General features: G+C 37.8%; 1 protein-coding gene across 2 annotated transcripts in view; it reads left to right on the top strand.

Moving 5' to 3' along the window:
- The first annotated feature begins 268 nt into the window (after positions 1 to 268).
- The window catches only part of RDX (radixin), a 29,438-nt gene continuing 23,706 nt past the window's right edge, over positions 269 to 6,000 (top strand). For both annotated transcript variants that reach the window (XM_007430821.3, XM_007430822.3), the window contains exon 1: positions 269 to 548. The gene's annotated coding sequence lies outside the window, so the exon portion shown is untranslated. The remainder of the gene's footprint in view (positions 549 to 6,000) is intronic.

Genomic DNA, 6,000 nt, shown 5'->3' with positions numbered 1-6,000 from the left:
TGGGCGGGCCTGAACTCATCGCATCCCGCGTTTTTCAAAAATTCTAACAAGAGCCCGTTACCGTCGCAACCTACCACGTGACTCTGCATTTGATTCAGAAACTGCCCGTTGCAGCCAACTGACCCCGCCGTTTGCTCTCGTCTCGCCCCCACCCCAACTTTCCAACTCCCGTTTCCAAGAGATACTTAAGGGACGCAGCTTCATCCCGCCGAAGCACGCATGCTTCCGTCTCCGTCCGCGCATGCTCCGTAGGAAGACGGAGGCGCCAACCACTCTGATAGGGAGAAAAGTCTCAAAGGGCGCCGCCATATTGCGGATCTGTCAGCGAACGCGGCGCTGCCGCAAATCCAACGAGCCCTGAGGGACTGAGGGAAACAGCTCGCGCCGCGGCCCTCGGAGCGTCCCCGCAGCGCCGACCCGGCAAGCTGTGCAATCGCCATCTCCCTTCCCGTTCTTATTCCCTCTTCGATCGGCTCAAATTCAGCTGTTGAGACCTTCGGAAACAGACCCGACGAGACCTGGCCGCCACCGGCGCCTTAGCCCGGCAGGTGAGGAGGAGAGTAGGCAGGGAGAGAAGTTACGCGCTTGTATTTATTGTGGCGACCGCTAGGCCGCTTTTCGCTTTGTCCCATGTTCTCCCCCGCCGGTATCCCTATTGCTTCCCCGAGGTAGCTTCCTGCAACCTGGCGCCCTCCAGAAGCGGCGGACTATGGCTCTCCTTGCGCCAGCCGGCTTGAGGGAGCTGCGATCCACAATCCGCTCTGGGACAGACATTGAAGAAGCGGCGCCGGTTCCCACCCTTGCAGGCTGCAGTAGGACGTGTAGAAAGCGGTGCTCACCGCCTCCGAGGATTTAGGAAGGACGGAGTGTGTTGCCTTCTCTTTGCCCACCGCGATTTCTCCCCCTCTTTTCCTGACAGCGAAGTATATTCCAGCCTTTGCTTCCACTGGGTCCTCTTTCTCTCCGCATTTCCCCTTCAGCCCCTTAGGTAGAAAAGGCGAGTGTGGTTGATCAGTGCGCTGACGATTTTGCATCACTTATCCACGAAAGTTAAGTAATAAGGTACAGATTTTTCTTCAAATCCTGGATTCCCTTCGCCCGAGATGCCCGTGGATTTATTTTCTTGCGGAGAGATGGGGAGCACCTGAAGTTATAAGTGTGCTAAACGTGCAGCCTCTAAGGCGTGTTTAGGTAGAAGTAAGACCCCTGGGGCATAGCGGGATTTGCACCTAAAAAAAGAGCGTCCGGTTCTTAATCGTATACGTGTTTACTTGCAAGTAAGTATTCACTACTACATCTGGTAAATATTGCAATCCTAGGTAACTCTATTAGGAAGCAAGCTACATTAAGATTCTCTTCTGAGTAAATACTCAAGGGGTGAGGCTGCACTTTTTCTAACAGTAAGGAAGTTTCCTTGCAAGAAAGATGTTGGGTTATATCTACATCAAGCAATTTTATCAAAGTGTTAAATTCTTCCAAGGAAGATCTAGATACTGTTTAGATCCTCTTTGTGTGCCAGTAGTAAAATGATAAGCAGTTAATGAAAAAAATACCTGACTACTTGTTGCAAATGGGGACAAGTACGTTAACATATTTGTTTACATTAATGGTACACAAATGTTTCAAATTTCAAACATTTTAAGTTTACAATGCTCCCATTTCAAGCTTGAAGTACTTTGTTTTAAAACCTGAAATAGGTGTTCCAATCTTACCAAAAGTATCCTGACACTTTTTGAACCATTCTGAAAATGTTCCTTACCTGAAAGAGCCATGTTTTGAGCTCAGAACACCTGTTTTGAATTCAGAAAATGACCATTTGAACATAAAACATTTCTGGAATGGTCAGAATAGCATCAGAACACTTCAGTATATTTTGGGCAACCCATTTTGAACTTGCAGCACTTGTTTTGAACGCAAAGCAAGTTATTTTGAGTTTGAAATTTTTCAGTTGTGTTGCACACCTGAGTTTAACTCTGCTAAAGCTCTACCCAATTTCCTATCATTCACTGTATTAGGAGGAAGGGAAAAGTCTAGAGGGTTTGCAACAGAGAAGGCAAGGATATTAGAGGCAGAAATGTTTCTCTAGGTTCTAACTGACTTCCTTTGCCTTATTGTTTGGTTTTGCTGGATAGGGTTATTTAGAAAAGGTAAAGAGTTCTGAAGCTTACTCCATAGTAAAACATCAGGAGTACTAAAATAATTGAACTTAAGGAGTTGGGTATCCTAATAATATATTGGGGAGTATATACTGTAGTCTTTTCAACAGGATGGACACAGATGTGAAAACTTGTATAGTTTTGCAAATTCAACATAAATTTATAGAATTTTAGTACTTCATATAGTTGGGGAATGAGTGCCCACTTATGGATTCATGATAAAACCAGAACAGAATAGACTAATAAGAATGACTTTGTATGAAAGTCTTCCAAAATGATGCTGTCTGTTGTTGAAAACAAACATTTTTTTAATGCCTGGTTTTAATATATTTAATAGTGAGTAGAGAATGCTTGAAAAATTTGGCTCTAATACCACTTGTTCATGTCCCATTGACTTAAGTATAATATAAGCACATTTCATATATAATTGTAGTATTTTAACTCCAGAATTCCCTTGTGTTTTAAGAGTAGAACAGCACCAGTAGTGGATTACACTATACTCTGAATTAAATGACATGTGAAATATCTTTCTTGCTTTTTCCTTTTGTAAAATGGCCAAGGGGAGGGGGCTTTGGGATGTGAGGGCTGGATTTAAACTGTCTCTCTCCTATTGTGTTCTCATTAAAAAAAATTCAGTACTACTTCCCACAGCTTTTATTTGAGGGGAAATGGGCAGGAGTGCAGATAGCAGCATCAAGGGAGGTAATTTTTTTTTTAATGGAATTTCTCACAGGAGGAATTACTTTTTTCCATGGCTGTTTATATATGTTGAATGCATTCATGTATTCAGTGTACCCTCTACTTTGGCTCAAGAGAATTGAGTTCAGTCAGATACCTACTTTTGGAAAATCACGAGAATAAAAACAATACTCTTTATATTTGCTTCTGGCACCTGATATTCAAGGCACAGTGTCCCCAAATATGGAGGATCTATTTAGCTCCATTAGATGATAGACTGTATTTTTTTTTAATCTGTTTTTAAAGCTATCCTGTGACAATTAGTTTAAGTTAATTATACAGTGTGCAAAGAAGTGCTTTCTTTTAGAATATTTTGAAAATCCTGTTTCACAGCTTTTTGGGATGGTTTTGTATTCTAATATTAATATGAGGGAAGGTTCTGTTACCTTTTTTACCATGTTGATAAATCTTGATGTGTACATGTTACCTTCTACATCCCTGAACCTAGGTTTCTAGTATGGTGACTATAAACAACAGTGTCCCAGCAGATACTATGCCTGCCAGCCTCCTTGCCTCTCCTGACTTTCTAATATATTTTTTAAAATGTTTAAAAATAAATATATAAACTATGCTGCAAAGCAAGGTGTCAGCCACCAGTATCACCTTCCAAGAATGCTTCTGTGCCATCAGTAATGGCTATAACCCAATGCTTATTTGGAAGACTATCCTGTCCAGAAAGAAAAAAAAGTCCAAGCAAATTAGAGTTTATAGGGAACATCCTGAGTGGTAGAAGGCAATCGCAGCACTTTATGTAAATGCTTTATAACTAACTATTCACCATTGCAGTCTTTTGGTGACAACCAACATTGTATGCTCTAGAAATGGATCTATTGGCTTGTGAATACCTGCCCTGAACTAAAACCCTTGAGCCTAATGATGTAGATTACAGGGTTGTTTTTTTTAATTCACTAATACTGTGACACTGATGAGATAAGGCAACTATTTTTCCACAATTGTTTTCAAAGATGGCTGCCATCAATTTGTTTTAAGGCATGAAATTAAGAATCTTTGTTTTTTATTGCCATTTTATACTGTTGATATTTCCACTGATTTATCCACAAAGACAGCAATTCAGGCCCTGTGTGAACAACCTAATACGTTGAAGATGATTTATCCTAAAGTTAATCACTTTACATTATTTTCATTGAATTTCATTTGATACTGAATTGATTGTTCATCCAAATTTGAATATATCTTTTTGGTAATCCTCAGATTTTCAATCTGTTGAATTTTTTTTCAGTTAAACCCCTCCCCCCTTCCAGATACGTTATAGATGTTTGCTCCGTAGCTTTAACCAGTTTTAGTCTCCCAACAAGACCTATGTTCTTGCCCCATGCTTAGGGTTGTTTGTTTAGAATGTTAGTGAATCGCTTTTTAAAAACCCAAGTCCTAGCTACAGATTCACACTTTTAAAGTACTGTAAAAATTGGATAAGACATGATTTGTTTTGCACAAACTTTTTTTCTTTACAAATGTGACATAGTAAATGTAACTTTAATACCATTTTGTGGTGTCTAAGAGAAGTGACTTATTTCTGTTTTATATGGTTTGATGTTGGAAGATCTGTATGTCATTTGAACATATAAAAGATTGATGTGGGTGTTTTGGAATTTGAAACTTTCAGCCTTGTTTATAATTGGCACTGAGGAATCTAGAACATTTTTCTAATTGGCTTATAAGATATTAGTTTCAAGGAGAGTTGGGAATAAAAATGATTAACACTGTCATAATGGAAAATAAAATGAATGCTGCTGTTTGATTACATGAAGATCCACATCTGGAGAATGCCTCAATATATTTAAAAGTATCTTAATATTTGTGATAAACTTCATGTGACAGATAAAAGTAAAAATGTTGATCATATTATCCGTTATATACAAATGTTTTCACACATATTTTTAAGAATCAGAGAATATTGTATTAAAAAAACAATTTTAATATAAATTCCAAAAGTATAATTAGAAGACTATGCCATCCAAGTTATTAAGTATATAAGATAGCTGCCCAATAAGCAGCAAGACGCAAATTTTTGAAAAAATCACTATAATGTTCTAAGTTTGAAAATGGTGATCAAATAATTTATTGATTACAGATTAAGAATGTTTTAGAGGATCTTTTGTTCCTGTGGCTCATTAGAAGTTGGCTTGGGAACAGTAATCTGTTTGCAAATTCAGCTAAAAACCTGCAAGAAAATACTAAAATCCACATACAGAATTGATGGGACAGAGAACCATCTTGAGGAGACTGCATAATTGAAAGATGCTTAAGAATTGCATTAAATAAACAAAATAAAAACGTCGTGCAACAAATGAAGTTGTGGTAATTTAGGGAACGCTACCATGGAATTCACAAGTCCCCTATAAGGTAGGGAATATTATATTAGGAGAATAATTTGTATATAATTACAAATTGGCTCTTGGCAAAAGTAATACAGATCCATCCATTCATAAACAGTCCTTTAGTTTACAGTTTAAATATGTAATGGTGGAGCAATGGACTTTCACTAACAGTGTTCTTAGTTATATAGTAGATTTAGAAAATATAATTTAGGAAAGACATACCATATAATTTGCAAGTACTTAATGGAATATGATGCTAAGTAGTATTAGTTCCATATGGTGGCTTGTTCATATGACTTGTAATCTAGCTAAGACCAGGGTAGAAACAGGTGGCAGAAAAAAGAAAGAAAATCTATTTCTTTAATCCATTTGGAACAAAAGTTAACAAAGTAGCTGGCCTTGGATCTGATTTGCTTTGCAAGTTCTGAATAAATTCTATGCTGATTTAATTGTTTTTAAAGTATCCTGGAATTCTTTGATGGCTGTTGTGCTTAGTATTTATTTTGACCCCTGAAGATAATGATTTTTTTTCACTAATATTGCACTAGCAACTAACTATGGAGCAAAAATGTAGGATCAAAATGCAATTGTGAGGTCCAGCCTTTTATCATTAGACACTTTTAATTCAAAAACATACTACATAATGAAATCTGTCATATACTTTATTGCTTGTTCTTCTATTTAAAGGAACTATATGAAGAATAGTATATATGTATATTCTTTTACCTAGGTGGACTATCATATTTTGGAAAATTATAGTGTGAATA

Source organism: Python bivittatus, unplaced genomic scaffold (genome assembly GCF_059951505.1).
Source record: "Python bivittatus isolate LINGU-HERP-01145 unplaced genomic scaffold, Pbiv_v1 ctg000340_np1212, whole genome shotgun sequence".
Taxonomy (NCBI): Eukaryota; Metazoa; Chordata; class Lepidosauria; order Squamata; family Pythonidae; genus Python; species Python bivittatus.
The sequence above is the reverse complement of the archived record's forward strand: the minus strand, read 5'-3'. Positions and strand labels throughout refer to the sequence as shown.